The sequence below is a fragment of the Tamandua tetradactyla genome, chromosome 26 (assembly GCF_023851605.1).
Source record: "Tamandua tetradactyla isolate mTamTet1 chromosome 26, mTamTet1.pri, whole genome shotgun sequence".
In the NCBI taxonomy this organism is placed as follows: domain Eukaryota; kingdom Metazoa; phylum Chordata; class Mammalia; order Pilosa; family Myrmecophagidae; genus Tamandua; species Tamandua tetradactyla.
Genome location: NC_135352.1, coordinates 43,391,156 through 43,409,634, shown reverse-complemented (window position 1 = coordinate 43,409,634; position 18,479 = coordinate 43,391,156). Strand labels below are relative to the sequence as shown.

General features: G+C 41.1%; 1 protein-coding gene across 17 annotated transcripts in view; it reads right to left on the bottom strand.

Moving 5' to 3' along the window:
* The window catches only part of NEK1 (NIMA related kinase 1), a 295,240-nt gene extending 278,353 nt beyond the window's left edge, over window positions 1-16,887 (bottom strand). For 16 of the 17 annotated variants that reach the window (XR_013169104.1, XM_077144462.1, XM_077144465.1 and 13 more), the window contains exon 1: window positions 16,538-16,887. The gene's annotated coding sequence lies outside the window, so the exon portion shown is untranslated. Of the gene's footprint in view, window positions 1-3,566; window positions 4,352-16,537 lie in introns of those variants that run through there. The other variant, XM_077144463.1, reaches the window with a different exon arrangement.
* Between the last annotated feature and the right edge of the window lie 1,592 nt (window positions 16,888-18,479).

Sequence of the window (18,479 nt, the reverse complement as noted above, 5' to 3'; positions counted from 1 at the left end):
TCTTACGCTGCATAATATTCCATCTTATGTAAATATCACAGCTTGTTTAGCCACTCATCTGTTCATGGACATTTTGGCTATTTCCATCTCTTGGCAACTGTAAATAATGCTGCTATAAACATTGGTGTGCAAATGTCCGTTTGTGTCCTTGCCCTCATGTCCTCTGAGTAGACATCTGGTAATGGTATTGCTGGGTCATATAGCAATTCTATACTTAGTTTCCTGAGGAACCACCAAACTGACTTCCACAGTGGTTGTACCATCTGACATTCCCACCAACAGTGGATAAGTGTGCCTCTTTCTCCACATCCTCTCCAGCACTTGTCGTTTTGTTTTATTGATAATGGCCATTCTGGTGGATGTGAGACGATATCTCATTGTAGTTTTGATTTGCATTTCCCTAATAGTCACGGAAGTTGAGCATCTTTCCATGTGCCTGTTGGCCATTTGTATTTCCTCTTCTGGTAGGTGTCTGTCCAAGACTTTTGCCCATTTTGTAATTGGGTTGTCTGTCTTTTTGCTGTTGAGTTGAACAATCGCTTTATATATTCTGGATACTATACCTTTATCAGATATACTGTTTCCAAATATTGTCTCCCATTGTGTAGACTATCTATTTACTTTCTTCACGAAGTTCTTTGATGCAGAAAAGTGTTTAATTTTGAGGAGTTCCCATTTCTTTCTTTCTTCCTTCAATGCTTGTGCTTTGGGTATTAGGTCTAGGAAACCGCCTCCTATTATTAGATTTATAAGATATTTCCCTTCATTTTCTTCTAACAGTTTTATGGTCTTAGAGCTAATGTTTAGGTCTTTGATCCATTTTAAGCTAATTTTTGTATAGGGTGTGAGATATGGATCCTCTTTCATTCTTTTGCATGTGGATATCCAGTTCTCTAGGCACCATTTATTGAAGAGACTGTTCTGTCCCAGGTGAGTTGGTTTGACTGCCTTATCAATGATCAATTGTCCATAGATGAGAGGGTCTATATCTGAACACTCTATTCTATTCCATTGGTCAGTATATCTGTCTTTATGCCAGTACCATGCTGTATTGACCACTGCAGCTTCATAATAAATAACACATACCTTAAAGTCAGGTAGTGTGAGACCTCCGATTTCATTTTTCTTTCTCAGGATACTTTTAGCTATTTGGGGCACCCTGCCCTTCCAGATAATTTGGTTATTGGTTTTTCTATTTCTGAAAAGTTAAGTTCTGGGGATTTTAATTGGTATTGCATTGAATCTGTAAATCAATTAAGGTAGAATCAACATCTTAACTATATTTAGTCTTCCAATCTATGAACATGGTATGCCCTTCCATTTATTTAGGTATTCTGTGATTTCTTTTAACAACTTCTTGTAGTTTTCTTTGTATAGGCCTTTTGTCTCTTTAGTTAAATTTATTCCTAAATATTTTATCTTTTGGTTGCAATTGTAAATGTGTGGGAAACAGATCTTTTGACCTTCAGGCTAAACCTTGAGACAATGACCCAAGGTCTTGCAGAACACCACAGGTGGCTCTCTTCTACAAGGAAGCTTTGAAGGATAAAAATGCTGGGGGCTGCAATGTGCTGTTCTTTGAAGAGATTTCACAAATAAACAACTTAGCTTAAAAGGGTTTGCATTTTCTTGTATTTTACATATTGGCATAATTGTAATTAACATTAAAGATTAATTTGATGTTATTTCCTCCTGCCTTTGGAAGTAACTATTAATAAACAGCTGGAGCAAAACTAGCAAAGGGCACTTGGCTGTAGAAGTTCAAGAGTTCCCTGCTCCCATTTTCACAAATCTGTGTCCGTCTTAGTTCTCATATCGCCCTGTCAGCAATACTTGGTGGCCAACATGGGGCTTGAAAACTGCTGCTACAGCTCCTGACAGAAGAGTTGCTTGAATGAAGTAAAGGGAATTTCCAGTGTCATGGGAACTCGAGTTGGTGAGTAAGTGGTTTCTGTATTGGTGAGTAAGTGGTTTCTGTATGAAACACCCTTGAGGAATATAAGCAGGGTTACATGGGTAATACAAAAGGTACACATAAATACAGACCTTATATTAGTCTCCTTCGACACTATTGTGAGTTGGAGGAGCTAAAGTGGATGAATAAAAAAATTTTAGAACTTTTAAAGACCTTTTATCAACATTGTCCATGGTTTCTTAACTTTAAGATCATTAGAATTGTAGGATTGGGACAGAGTAGGGAAAGAATTAAAACAATTACATTTGAAAGGGGCTTCTTTACCCATTACTATTTGGTCTACATGGACGTTGATAAAATCTGTTCTTGAACCTTTACAAATGGATGATTCTGATAATGAACAATATGAAGAAAATGAGGAGTTCCCTAATAAATTTTCAATACCAGAAAATGATGCATTTAAATTTGAAGAAAAAAACTTTCTTTTCGAATGCTCCTATTGTGCCTTCATCAGTAAAACTGTCAGTTCCTCCTTTACCAAGTCATAATACAAATTCATTCCTAAAAGATATACAAATAGCTCAATCTGTTCCCCTGTCAGGAGTACAGCAAGGAATCGCAAAAGCTAGACAGCAAGGAGATCCTGAAGTGACTGATGTTCCTTTTGCAACGGAGGAATTACCTCCTGGGCAGGATGCTGCTCACCCAAATGGAGTATATACTTATATAAACGAGCCAATACCATTTAATATAATAAAGGAACTAAAAAAATCTATCCAATCTTATAGGATACATTCTCCTTTTACTCAGGGGATTGTACAAGGACTTGCAGGTGGTTCTAGATTAATTCCTATTGATTGGACTACACTAACCCAGCGGTATTAGGACAAGAAGAATATTTACAGTTTCATACTTCTTGGATGGAGCATGTTGAGATTCAGGCTAATAGAAATAGGCAAGAGCATGTTAATATTTCTTATGATACTTCTTATGAACAACTTATGGGTGGTGGTTCTTATTCCTCTGTTATTAATCAATCTACCATGAATGACCAAGCCATTGATCAATTACAAAGATGTTGTCTTCGAGCTTGGGAACAAATTGAAAGTAAAGGGGGAATCTGAACAATATTTTCAAAAAATCCAACAAGGACCTAAAGAGCCATATCCTGATTTCACAGCTCATTTACAAGATGCTATTAAAAGGTTAGTAGTCCAGATGCCTCTGATACCTTATTACAATTACTGGCTTATGAAAATGCCAATAAAAATTGTCAGTGAGCTATAGCTGCATTTAAAAGAAAAACAGATCTTTCTGGATATATCAGACTGGGTCAGGATATTGGTACCGAAGGATATAAAGCAGAAATGATGGCTCAAGCTATGACAGGGCTGGAAGTTTACCCTCCTGGAAAATGTTATTCATGTGGAAACCAGGACATACTCAAAAAGAATGTAGTAAAATGACTCCTACATACTCTGTTACCAAACAACCAGGACTTTGTCCAAAATGTCAAAAAGGACGGCACTAGGCAAACCAAGGTCGCTCCCCATTTCATAAAGATGGATCCGCACTGACGGGAAACTGTCAAAGGGGCAAGCTCCTAGCCCCGACAGAAAAGGGAGCATATCCCATAAAAACTCAGTCTTACCTAGCTGTGCCTCCTCCACCCCTCTCAGATGCTCCACATTAGATCTTTCCCCATCTACTAGTGGCAGTGCAGCTGTAGACATTACCTCGGCTGTGGAAATTTATTTACAACCCAACACAGCCCCTACAAAAATTCCAACAGGTTTATTTGGTCCTCTTCCCCACAGTACTAGAGGTCTTTTATTAGGACATAGTAGTTTAAATTTAAATGGTATTCAGGTTCATACTGGAGTAACAGAGCCTGATTATGAAGGCAAAATACAAGTAGTTATGTCCGCCACAGTGCCATGGACTGCCCATAAAGGTGATAGAATTGTTCAATTATTACTATTACCATATGTCACCATAGGAAATTCTAAACGTGTCAGAAGAACTGTTGGATTTGGTAGTACAGGACAAACTGGAATTTTTCTCACAGAACATCTTAAAGAGCCACGCCCTATGTGTGAAATTATTATTCAAGGACATAAATTTATTGCCTTAATTGATACTGAAGCTGATGTAACAATTATTAGTCGCTAGCACTGGCCTACAAAATGGCCCCTACAACCAGCTGACAGCATTGTGGTTGGACTGGGAACTCCACAACATTTCATGCAAAGTGTTCATACATTACCCTGTGGAGGCCCAAAAGGACAAAAGGCTACAATTCGGCCACTGATAGCACCAATTCCTCTTAATTTATGGGGAAGAGACATATTAGGACAGTGGGCATCTATAATAACAATTCCAAAATTGACACAAGGAATATATAATTCCTTGTGTACAAAGGAATTCAAAGTCAAAGTCAAAATATAATGCGACAAATGGGATATGATCCAAAAAGGGGTTTAGGCGTTAAACAGCAGGGTAATAAAGAAATAGCACAAATTTCTCCAAAATTAAATAAAACTGTTCAAGCACAACCACATTCACCAGTGCCTTTAAAATGGCTTACCTAGCAAGCCTGTATGGATTCAGCAGTGGCCTTTGACTTAAGAAAAATTATAGGCACTACATTCTTTAGTTCAGGAACAACTCAGTTTAGGACATCTTGAAGAATCTTTTAGTCCTTGGAATTCTCCAGTATTTCCAATAAAAAAGAAATCAGGAAATTGTCAGGTGTTAACTGATTTATGAGCCATTAATGCAGTTATACAATCTATGGGCCCTTAACAGCCAGGTCTTCCATCTCCTAATATGATTCCAGCCAATTGGGCTTTAGTAGTTATAGACATACAAGACTGTTTCTTCTCTATTCCTCTAGCAGATTCAGACAAAGAAAAATTCGCTTTCATGTTATTTTCTATAAGTCTCCTTCTATTCAGTATCAATGGACTGTGTTGCCTCAAAGGAATGCTAAATAGTCCAATCATTTGTCAATATTATGTGAAACGGGCTTTACAACCTAGCTATAAAAAATATCCCAAGGCCTATATAATCCATTATATGGATGAAATTTTATGTGCTCTCCCTACTGAAGACCAGCTTAATTCTCTATTTGAGGACTTACAACAATTCCTCGCTCTAGGCTCTTTAACAATAACGAAAGATAAAGTTCACCAGCAAATGCCAGTCAATTATTTAGGTTATTCAATAGAACAATTGATTATTCATCCTCAAAAAGTTTAATTACGGCTAGATACCACAAAAACTTTAAATGAGTTACAAAAATTGTTAGGAGTATAAATTGGCTCCGTCCTAAAATTGGCATAGCCAGTTATGAATGATCCCATCTCTCTGCACTTCTCTGAGGAGATTCTGATCTTAATAGTCCTCGCTCATTAACTTCTGAGGCTCAAAAGAGGCTCAATTTAATTGAACAGAAAATTCATAAAGCCTAAACTTCTAGAATTAACCCCTATTATCCATTATCTCTCATAATTATCCATTTGCCATCTCCCACTGTATTTTAATGTAAAATTTACTTATCGTAGAATGGTTATTTTTACCAAACACATCTTCGAAATCAATTACTTTACAAGTAGATCTCATAGCTTTACTTACCACCATTAGCCCGAAAAAGAGCTAAGCAATTAAATGGTTTTGATTTAAATTCAATTACTCTTTCATTAACATTCAAAGAAATTAACACCTTATATCAAAAACATTTACCCTGACAAATAGCATTAGCAAATTTAGTCGGACAATTTGATAATCATTACCCAAAATCAGAAATACTACAATTCATAAAATGAATGCAATGGATACTTCCAAAAATAACACCTTCCACTCCATCAATTAATGCTCCAATAGTCTTCATTGACAGTTCATCTAAAGGACATGCTGCATATATTGGGCCAAAAGATAAAATAATAGATCTTCCAGGCTATTCAGTACAACAGGTTGAATTAGCCACTGTAACTGCAGCTTTGCAGGACGTTACAACTCCAATTAATATTCTCTCAGACTCTAAATGTGTAGTTCATGTAATTTTATTAATAGAAACAGCTCAAATTAAAACAAATCTTCCTCAGATGTTATATATTTTATTTTCTAATTCACAGCAAGCTATTCATTGAAGAATTTCCCCCTTTCTATACTACCCATATTCTATCCCATACTAATCTACCCTGTCCTCTTACAGCAGGTAACGAGGCTGCAGATAAAATGACATTTCCTGTCCTTACGAAAGCCTGTCATTTTCATAATCTTACTCACATTAATGTAAAAGGATTGATGTCACATTTTTCCATCTCTCATACAGCTGCTAAAAAATTAATATCTACATGTCCATCTTGTCAAACTATTTCTGTGATGCCTCTTCAACAAGGGGTTAACCCACGTGGCCTGTTGCCTAATGAATTATGGCAAATGGATGTAACTCATGTTCCTTCTTTTGGTAAATTATTTTATGTACATGTGTGTATTGATACCTTTTCTGGTTTTATCTGGGCTACCACTGCTCAAACAGGTGAAGCTTTTCATCATGTTCATATACACTTACATGCTTGCTTTGCATCTATGGGCCTACCAAAAGCAACAAAAACAGACAATGCACCTGAAAATACCTCTAAAAAATCAGCATCTTTCTTTTCTCAATGGAACATAAATTCTACTGGCATACTGTATAATCCCCAAAGGCAAGCAATAGTGGAACAATCCCATGCTACTTTAAAAAACATGTTACAGAAACAAAAAAAAGGGGGGGGAGACACACATCATATGTCGCCACATGAAAAGTTAACAAAAACATTATTTACCTTAAATTTTTTAAATTTTTATGATAAAATAGGAGGAATAGTGGCAGAGAAACATTTTCCTGCCGAAAAGTTAACAAAACATCATTTTCATAGCAATCCACAAAAGCCACCTGTTTGGTGGAAGGACTTGTTAACTAATGAATGGGCAATGGGAGAGTTACTAATATGGGGACGAGGATATGCTTGTTTCCCCAGGTAATGGAAAGGCACCCACCCATTTGGATTCCTGCAAGGAAAATAAAACCATATCATGACTTCAAAAAAGAAACGAAAATTCCAGTGCGAAGATGATACTCCTGTAATTCAAATGCAAAATTTGAGCCTGAAAACAACAGCTTGTGGGCCAACTCTGAGAACAGGAGAAGCAACCCTTCCCACCTGGGGACAACTCAAGAAACTGGGTGAAGAAGCAGGAAATCAAGTACAACAGCAAGGGCTTCCAATTAATGGCCCTAATTTAATGACAGCCATGATCACAGTTATAACAGTCGCAGTGAATATACTAATTCCCATGGTAGATGCACACAATTATAGTTACTGGGGCTCCACATTTGCCCTATTGTTCTCCCAGACGAACTGACATGAAAGAAAAGAATTTTTGGAGGAAATGTCAATTATCTTTTGGGGAGTTGCTACTTAATGGTTCCTATGGAACTGCAACTGACTGGTCCCCTAAGGGTCATGCAGTCGGTAAATGCAACTCCAGTAAAGTATGTGATACAAAACAATTATGGACTATAAAAAATAATGCTGATGGAACCAAGCATTCAATTCAAACCTCTAGTAATACATCTATTCATCGGAAGGGGAAAATTCAGCTCAAAACGGCCATCCTTAAATCATATGACGTTACAGGATTCTATTTGGAAAATTCCACTGAACCTAAAAAGTACATTATTACGGAACAGACTATACATGAACATCAATAATCAAACTTTACACATTAAATTTTACAAACAGAAACATTTTATGTTAAGGCTACTGGAATAATATGCTTAAGTCATTCTATTCTTTCTAGTCCTCAGATGCGCAAGACAAAACATCATCGCTATGAAAGAACAAATGCAAGCCTACATGATTCTACAAGAATTATACAAACAAAAACAAAAAGGGGGCCTTGTGGGAAACAGATCTTTTGACCTTCAGGCTAAACCTTGAGACAGTGACCCGGAACACTGGGTCACTTAGCTCTTGCAAAACACTGCAAGTGGCTCATCTCCTACAAGGAAGCTTTGAAGGATAAAAGGGCTGGGGGCTGGAATGCGCTATTCTTTGAAGAGATTTCACAGATAAACAATCTAGCTTAAAAAGTTTTGCATTTTCTTGTATTTTACATATTGGCATAATTATACTTAACATTAAAGATTAACTTGATGCTATTTCCTCCTGCCTTTGGAAGTAACCACTAATAAACAGCTGGAGCAAAACTAGCAAAGGGCTCTTGGCTGTAGAAGTTCAAGAGTGCCCCGCTTCCATTTTCAGAAATCTGCGTCTGTCTTAATTCTCATATCACCCTGTCAGCAACAAAATGGAATTTTTTTTCTTGATTTCCCCCTCAGATTGTTCATTACTAGTGTATAGAAACACTACAGATTTCTGAGTGTTGATCTTGTAACCCACCACTGTGCTGTACTCATTTATTAGCTCTAGTAGTTAGGCTGTGAATTTTGGGGGGTTTTCGACATATAGTATTATATCATCTGCCAACAGTCAGAGTTTTACTTCTTCCTTTCCAATTTTGATGCCTTGTTTTCTTTTTCTTGTCTAACTGCTCTGGCTAGAACTTCCAACACACTGTTGAATAACAGTGGTAATAGTAGACATCCTTGTCTTGTTCTTGATCTTAGGGGGAAAGTTTTCAGTTTTTCCCCATTGAGGATGATATTACCTGTGGGTTTTTTATACATATTCCCTTTTATCCTACTGAGGAAGTTCCCTTCTACTCCTATCCTTTCAAGTGTTTTCAACAGGAAAGGATGTTGAATTTTGTCAAATGCCTTTTCTGCATCACTCGAGATGATCATGTGGTTTTTTCTGCTTTGATTTGTTGATATAGTGTATTACATTAATTGATTTTATGTTGAACAATTCTTGCATACCTGGGATGAATCCTACTTGGTCATGGTGTATAATTCTTTTAATGTGCTGCTGGATACGATTTGCTAGAATTTTGTTGAGGATTCTTGCATCTATATTCATTAGAGATTGGTCTGTAGTTTTCATTTTTTGTAATACCTTTGTCTGGCTTTGGTATGAGGATGATGTTGGCTTCGTAGAATGAGTTAGGTAACTTTCCCTCCTCTTCAATTTTTTTGAAGAGTTTGAGTAGGATTGGTACTAATTATTTCTGCAATGTTTGGTAGAATTCACATGTAAAGATATCTGGTCCTGGACTTTTCTTTTTGGGGAGCTTCTTAATGACTGATTTCAATTTCTTTACTTGTGATTGGTTTGTTGAGGTCGTCTATTTCATCTTGAGTCAATGTTGGTTGTTCATGCCTTTCTAGAAAGCTGTCCATTTCATCTATGTTGTGGAGTTTACTAGTATACAGTTGTTCATAGTATCCTCTCATTACTTCCTTTATTTCTGTGGAGTCAGTGGTTATGTCTCCTCTTCCATTTCTGATCTTATTTATTTGCATTCTCTCTGTTCTTTTTGTCACCCTCGCTAAGAGTCCATCAATCTTAATGATTTTCTCATAGAACCAACTTCTGGTTTTGTTGATTTTCTCAATTGTTTTCATGTTCTCAATTTCATTTATTTCTGCTCTAATCTTCATTATTCCTTTCCCCTTGCTTGCTTTGGGGTTAGTTTGCTGTTCTTTCTCCAGTTCTTCCAAGTGGACAGTTAATTTCTTGATTTTTGCCCTATCTTCTTTTTTGATATAGGCATTTAGGACAATAAATTTCCCTCTTAGCACTGCCTTTGCTGCATCCCATAAGCTTTGATATGTTGTGTTTTCATTGTCATTTGCCTCGAGATATTTACTGATTTCTCTTGTAATTTCTTCCTTGACCTACTAAGAGTGTGTTGTTGAGCCTCCATACATTGGTGAATTTTCTGGCACTCTGCCTATTATTGATTTCCAATTTCATTTCTTTATGATCTGAGAAAGTGTTTTGTATGATTTCAATCTTTTTAAACTTCTTGAGACTTGCTTTGTGACCCAGCATATGGTCTATCTTTGAGAATGATTCATGAGCACTTGAGAAATAGGTGTATCCTGCTGTTGTGGAATGTAATATTCTATAAATGTCTGTTAAGTCTAGTTCGTTTATTCTATTATTCAAATTCTGTTTCTTTACTGATCCTCTGTCTAGATGTTCTGTCCATTGATAAGCATGGGGAATTAAGTCTCCAACTATTATGGTAGATGTGTCTATTTCTCTTTTCAGTGTTTGCCTCATGTATTTTGGAGCATTCTGGCTCAATCCATAAATATTTATGATTGTTATGTCTTCTTGTTGAATTGTTCCTTTTATCAATACATAGTGCTCTTCTTTGTCTTTTTTAACTATTTTATTTGAAGTCTAATTTGTTGGATATCAGTATAGCTACTCCTGCTCTTTTGTGATTGTTATTTGCATGAAATATCTTTTCCTAACATTTCACTTTCAACTTATGTTCATCCTTGGGTCTAAGATGTGTTTCCTGTAGGCAGCATATAGATGATGGGTCCTGTTTTTTAATCCATTCTGCCAGTCTATGTCTTTTGATTGGGGAGTTTAATCCATTAACATTTAGTGTTATTATTGTACAGGTAGTAATTTCTTCTATCATTTTGCCTTTTGGATTTTATATGTCCTATATCTAATTTTTCTTCTTTTTACCTTTACTGATAGTCTTCATTCCTACACTCTTCTCCACACCTCTCTCTTCTGTCTTTTCATATCTGCCTCTACTGCTCCCTTTAGTATTTCTTGCAGAGCTGCTCTCTTGGTCACAAATTCTCTCAGTGATTTTTTTGTCTGAAAATGTTTTAATTTCTCCCTTATTTTTGAAGGACAATTTTGCTGGATATAGAATTCTTGGTTGGCAGTTTTTCTCTTTTAGTAATTTAAATATATCCATCCACTGTCTTCTCACCTCCATGGTTTCTACTGCGAAATCTATGCATAGTCTTATTGGGCTTCCCTTGTATGTGTATCTTGCTGCTTTCAAGATTCTCTCTTTCTCTTTGACATCTGAGATTCTGATTAATAAGTGTCTTGGAGTACGTCTATTTGGATCTATTCTCCTTGGGATATGCTATACTTCTTGGATCTGTAATTTTAAGTCTTTCATAAGAGTTGGGAAATTTTCAGTGATAATTTCCTGCATTAGTTTTTCTCCTCCTTTTCCCTTCTCTTTCCCTTCTGGGACACCCACAACACATATATTCATGCACTTCATGTTGGCATTCAATTCCCTGAGTCCCTGCTGACATTTTTCCATCCTTTTCCCTATATTTTCTTTTGCTTGTTGGATTTCAGATGTCCCATCCTCCAGTTCACTAACCCTATCTTCTGCCTTTTGAAATCTGACATTATAGTTTCCACTGTTTTTTCCATTTCTTCCACTGTGCCTTTCATTCCCATAAGTTCTGTGATTTGTTTTTTCAGACTTTCGAATTCTTCTTTTTGTTCATTCCTTGCCTTCTTTATATCCTTCCTCAATGCATTGATTTGATTTTTTATGAGATTTTCCAGGTCTGTTCGAACATTTTGAATTAATTGTTTCAACTCCTGTATCTTGTTTGAATTGTTGGTCTGTTCCTTTGACTGGGCCGTATCTTCAATTCTTCTAGCATGATTCATTATTTTTTTGCTGGCATCTAGGCATTTAAATACTTTAATCAGTTTATTCTGGAGATTGTTTTCACTTCTTTTGCCTAGGATTTTCTTGCTGGATGACTTTGTTGTCTATCTGTTCTTTGACATTCTGTTCAGCTTATTCTGGACCACTGCCTTAGGTTCTGTTTAACAGAGCAGAATTTTTCAGTTCTTGTTTTCTTGTTTCTTGCCCTGCCTGTATGGTACCTTTTCCCCCCCACCCTTAGAAGGGTCTACTTAGATATTATAGACCCCAGCCAGATTTCCCAGACCAAACCAGCCTCCTGTCAGGAGGAAAGAGTACCCTGCGTCAGTTTTCCTGAGGGTGAGACCCAGCAGGTTAAAAGACTTTCCTATGAAGTCTCTGGGCTCTGTTTTTCTTATCCTGCCTAGTATGTGGCACTCGTCTGCCTGCAGGTCACACCAGCATAAGGTGAGGAGGTACCTTTAACTTCAGCAGACTCTCCCTGCTGGGGTGTGGTGGAGACAGAGGAGAGGTTGTAGGCTGGCTTTAATTGCTCAATTTTCCAATCCCCAAGGTCTGAATTTCCTGAGGGAGGGAATTGACCTGAGCTGGGCTCCACCCCTCTCCTCGAGAAGGCACAGGCTCCAGAAAAGCTCTCAAACAAGCTTGTTTCTGCCTATGGCTGGGGCAGTTGCAGCCTGAGAAGCCCTGCCGCTGTATCCAAAGGCAGTCAAGCCTTTGTAGAAATACAGCCACAAAAAAGAAAGAGAAATATCCTTCTCAGGCAGGACCCCTATTCCTCAGGTTTGCCAACCAAGAGCATAAGTTGGTATGTTGCTTTGTACCTTCAGGTTCTATGTGCCCCTTCCTTTCTTTCAGGGCCCAGACCCTTTCAAGTATTATGTGCTATCCGATACAAAAAGCCTCTGTTTCTTTTTTTCTTTCTAGTTTTTCTGTCAGCCCTGCCCCCTCAGGGTAAAAATCAGCAACCTCCAGTTTGACGAGGTTCAGGTGAGCTAGGAGCTTATTTTTAGTCCGAGTTTGTGAATTAATTCCACAATTGGAGCTTAGTTGCCCAGCAGCCCCTGCTGTTTTCCCCTCTGTGGGAGAGGGGCGCCGGCCACCGCGGCTTGGGGAACTCACAGTTCTGGGGTGGGGTTGCAGCCAGTCCAGCTGGTCCACACTGGGGTATACTGTGTTTCTGGTCACTGGTGTGGCCCCAGCAGTTGTTCTATACTGTTCCTGGCTATTCAGTAGCTGTTCTGGAGGACGAACTAGATCCCACACCTAGTTCGTCCCACACCTAGAGAGTGCTGCCATCCTGGCACTCTCTCCACTATAGAGCTTTTACAATGGGACTGTGTGATTGTAAGAACCCTGTGTCTGATGCTCCTTTTATCCAGGGTATGGACAGATGAGTAAAAAAAACATAAATATTAGGGGGATAAGGGGTAAAATAAATTGGATTGAAATACTAAAGGTCAATGAGAAGGAGGAATAAGTGGTATGAAATTTATGAGTTTTTTCTTTTTCTATTTATCTTTTTCTGGAGTGATGCAAATGTTCTGAAAATGGTCATGGTGAGGAATACCCAACTATGTGATGATACTGTGCACCACTGATTGTACATCATGTGTGAACTGTATGCATGTGAAGACTTCTCAATAAAAATATTTTTTAAAAAGGTCATGTGGCAAAAAAATGACATATAAAAGGGTGTTTTTATATTAAAGGCAAAAGCAGTTTGAAGAGAAAATATTTAGAATAAGTTTTTAATAGCTATGTAATGAGAAGAATAGTTCATTTGTACTTAGAAGCTTTTCTTTCTTTAATCTTTCATATCTCTTATACATTGTTTTACTTTTGAGGGAAAAGTTAAACTACTAAAGCTAACTCTATATATTTGATTTTAAAAAAAGCACAGGTGGGGGGGCATATGTTCTACTGAAGAACTCTAGGTTTTCCTTGGGTGTGGGAAGCTGGCAACTGGCCTTGGGCTACAGCTGACACGCCCGGTGGTGGCCCATGAACTGCAAGCACTCACCACATAACACTGATTTCCTCCGTAAGCCAACCTGACAACCCTGCTCTCAGAGGAAAAATAAAAAGAGCCTCTGAGGACCACTATTCTGAGTCACTCTGACATCTGTTATTTTTAGGATATACCAAAAAAAAAAGCTACCAAAAAGCTTTATAAATACTCCTTAGTTCAGGAATACCTTAACTAGCAAGTTCGCAAAGATAACAGCTGGTTCCTGACACATGTAACATTGCAAAGAAGAAAGGTTTATGCTCCTATAAGAAGAAACTTCTGGGAACTTAGCTTAATGTATCAATAATTCAAGTAGGTATTGTGAGCTCGTGGCTGATTCCTGGGAATAATGTAAATTAAAGTCCAGGATCCTTGCCTGGATATAAAATGCTACAAGAACAAAGAAGTATAGCCGATATGCCCATCGGCTACTTAAGGTAAAATTATCAACAGCCAACGTCCCAACTATCTGCAGAAATGACTTTAGGGAAAGGTAGTGAGCAAGGTCAACAAGAATTTACTACGTATGTTCTAAAGAAAGACAGATTTGAAAGGCAGCAGTTCTCAAAGGGTGGTCTGGAGAACCCTCAGTGTCCCCAAGACCCTTTCAAGACATCTGTGAGACCAAAATTGTCATCATAGTAATACTATGAAGGTATTTTCAGTTTTTCACTTTCATTTTCTTACAAGCGTAGAGTCCTACATGACATGTGATATCACAAGACAGAATGAAGATGTGAGAACCCAGTTATTTGAAAGAGATTTTCAAAAATGTAAAACACTGCCACTTTTCTCAATAACTTTCATAAAAATGTTAGTATAATGGATTATTTCTTCTTAATGACAAACTATTTTTTAAATTTAAAAATAAATATATAATGCGGGGAAACGGTAAAAATTGAGTATACTGAAATACTGTGGGTCAATGAGAGGGAGGGTAAGGTGTCTGGGATGTATACATTCATTTTTTTCTTTATTTTTCTGGAGTGATGCCAAAGTTCTAAAAATGATCATGGTGACGAATACACAACTGTAAGATGATATTGTGAGCCACTGTAGTATAATATGATCGGAATGTACATGTGTGGATATTTCTCAATAAAAATATTTTTTAAAAATGCAAAGATATACAATCTCCCATAAAAAGGAATACAATTTAAAAGCATAAAAGACAGCATTGTTCATCCCTCAGGACAGTAAAATAATGTGTTGAAGGGGAAAAGAATTTGTTTCAAAAGACTGGAACAAATACTAAGTTTTATAATAAGAAGTTTTTAATAGCTAGGTAACGACAAGAATAGTCCATTTGTATTTTTTGACAATATTTACCAAAAGTATAAATGAGCAACCACTTTTATCCAGCAATTCCATTTCTAGGTATTTACCCCATAAATACTTCCAAATTTATTAAAGTATTTTGGAATACTTTCAAAAAATATGTATGGGGATGCACAAGCAAGGCTATTTTCTGCAGGACTGTTTGTAGTGGCAAAACAAAGATATCTATAAATAATCAGAGGGAACTTGATATGGATTAATTTCTAAGGTATACTGTTAGATTAAGAAAAAAAAGGACCAGAATATTTATATCTTACTACCACCTGCATATTAAAAGGAAATATATGTGTATATATATAGGAGTATTTATATTTACATTTATTTATATATAAATACATACATGCATGCAAATAGTATCTCTGGAGGAATATATAATAAACTGGTAATACTGACTGCATGTAGGGAAGGGATTTTCAATATTTGTACCTTCTGAATTTTGAACTGTATGTTTTCTCTATTAAATACAATAAATTAAATTTAAAAAATAATAATAAATGCTGATAGAAAAAAGCAGCAGCTATTAAGGATACATACAGTTGTCTTAGAATGCATAAATACTAACGTAAACTATGGGGGCAGTTCCATTTATCTTCTTAATGATGAAAGTCCCTGCCTTATTTCTCATTACTTGAAAAAGCAGAAAGCAGAAATGGGATTCCTATTAGACTTTTCAGACTGTTATTTTCCTTCTCTGTTAATCCAGTCAGATGATTAACAGCTTCTGTAGTAGAGACTAGCAACATGAAAATACAGAATTAATATTTGTCAAAAGGCGTCGTGTTCACCAGTTAGACGAGAAGGCAGAAGTCTTCACAGTGTAAGCTTTACTGGAATACAACGTCAAGTAACCTAACCTGAAAAGAACTCCTGTGGCCAACTCCCATGTCTTTACTAAACTCCTAGAGGTGGACTGCTGCTGTGCAAATGCCTGTTCTCCCACAAAATAGGCTCCTTACTTCTCACCTAGAATAACGGACGATTTAAATGAAGCAGATTTGCATCTCTCTAATATCAGGCAGATGTGAAGCAGAAACAAAGGGCTCGTTTTCCCTCTATCCAGCTCCCCTCCATCCTCTCTGCTATGTGACAGCATCAGAAGTAAAACCCTGGTTAGCTGATGTTGGTTACTACTTTCAATGCTGACAAACATTCCTAATGTTACTCAGCAAGGCAATTAAAGGAAAAAATGTCCCCTCCTTGGCGTGAATCTTACATTAGAGAAGCAAAAAAATAGGGCTGTACAAGCAAAGAGAAATAACAAAATGAGTTATGACGAACCCTGGATGTGAAATTTTTAGTATGGAAACTGTCAAACTCTGGAAGTGAAAATCCAAGATTTTAGGGGACCCTCTTAGTTTTTCTCCCTTCTTAAAATGCGTGTGCAATTCAAGATCAGGAGCAATAACAAGGAAGCACCTTAAACGACCGCTCATCCACACCTGGACTTCCATTACCGCTTTAGCCCAGCCTCCCCAGGACCCTTGAAGACACTGCCAAAGGAGGCTCCGGAGCGCGCCGGCTGCCGGGGGACCACAGCGCCGCGGGGAAGGCGCGTCCGAGCCGAGCGCGACACCCTCTCCTCAGCGCGTCCAAACCAGGTCTCCTCGCCCTACCGCGGCCACCGCCCCACACGGACCACTCACCGGCCACGGGGCGACGAAGAACCTCAGTCTCGGCGAGCCACCCTCGGGCTCCGGCGGGGCTGCGCAACCAGTCGGGGAAGGGAGGCAGGCGTGTCCTCCGGCGGGAACCACGCGTCCCGCGCCCCGGGCAACCGCGGGCGCCACCTCCCAGCCTCCGAGTGTGGTCGCTGCGGCCGCTGAGGCGGGACGGCTCCCGCCTGCCACGTCCTCCGGCCTCGCAGCGCCGGCTCCGGAACTCCCGGGACACCGGGGAAGGGTTCGGACTCCACGCTGAGGACCCCACAGCCCGCGCCCAAGAACTGCAGCGAGGGCAGAAGAAGGGGGAACGGTAGACACGTCACTAGCGCCGGCGTGTGACGTCAGCGCGTGGAAGCCGGCGCGCCTGCGGGGGAGGCCGGGAGACTCGGAGGGGTGGGGCGGGGCTTGTCGGAATGGGACGGGGTGAGGGCGGGACGGGGATGGGCGGGAGGGCTCTGCTGGGCGGGGCTCGGCGGGATGGGGCGGGGCGCGGGCTCTGCTGGGCGGGGCTCGGCAGGATGGGGCGGGGTGAGGGCGGGGCGGGAGGGCTCTGTTGGGCAGGGCTCAGCAGGGCGGGAGGGCTCTGCTGGGCGGGGCTCGGCGGAATGGGGCGCCGGGCGCGGGCTCTGCTGGGCGGGGCTTGGCAGGATGGGGCGGGGCTCGGCGGGGCGTGAGGGCTCTTGGGCGGGGCTCGGCGGGGCGGGAGGGTTCTGCTGGGCGGGGCTCGGCGGGATGGGGCGGGGCGCGGGCGGGGCGGGAGGGCTCTGCTGGGCGGGGTGAGGGCGAGACGGGAGGGCTCTGCTGGGCAGGGCTCAGCAGGGCGGGAGGGCTCTGCTGGGCGGGGCTCGGCGGAATGGGGCGGGGCGCGGGCTCTGCTGGGCGGGGCTCGGCAGGATGGGGCGGGGTGAGGGCGGGGCGTGAGGGCTCTGCTGGGCGGGGCTCGGCGGGGCGGGAGGGCTCTGCTGGGCGGGGCTCGGCGGGATGGGGCGGGGCGCGGGCTCTGCTGGCGGGGCTCGGCAGGATGGGGCGGGGTGAGGGCGAGACAGGAGGGCTCTGCTGGGCGGGGCTCGGCGGGATGGGGCGCGGTCTCTGCTGGGCGGGTCTCTGCAGGATGGGGCGGGGTGAGGGCGGGACGGGAGGGCTCTGCTGGGCGGGGTTCGGCGGCATGAGGCGGGGTGAGGGCGAGACAGGAGGGCTCTGCTGGGCGGGGCTCGGCGGGATGGGGCGCGGTCTCTGCTGGGCGGGTCTCTGCAGGATGGGGCGGGGTGAGGGCGGGACGGGAGGGCTCTGCTGGGCGGGGTGAGGGCGAGACGGGAGGGCTCTGCTGGGCGGGGTTCGGCGGCATGAGGCGGGGTGGGGGCGGGGCTCGGCGGGATGGGGCGGGGAGGGCGGGGCTCGGAGGGAGGACCGGGGCGAGAGCGGGACCGGGGCTCTGTGGGCTGGAGGAGCCACGGGCGAGACCGAGGAATCCCGGGAGGAGAGGCCAAGGCAGGAGAGCCGTGTGAAGGTGGAAAGCGTAGGGCCGAGCTGAAGGCGAGAGCGTACTGAAAGAAGCTGATTTGTAAAAGCGTATTATAGTTCTGTCCCACACAATACGGTAGCAGAAGGTCCTAAAAGCGACAGAAAGTGGCTACAGTTCCTAGCAGGACAGCGGGGAGCCGTCAAGACAGCTGCAGGTTCCTTTGAGAGAGTCGTCCCAAATGCTTTAAAGGAGCTGTAAGAATCTGCCGCTGGAGGCACGGCGCTCCGCAGTCAGCAAAGGGGCCCCCGCGGGAGCAGGAAAACCCTCCTTCACGACCGTCACAGCCACAGGGTGCAGAAAGTGCACTGACCAGTGCCCTGAAGTCCACTTAGATGCATATTCCTGAGCTCTTTTATCTGTTGTAACTTTGGCTTTTTCTTTTCATTGCATCAGTTGTGTTGC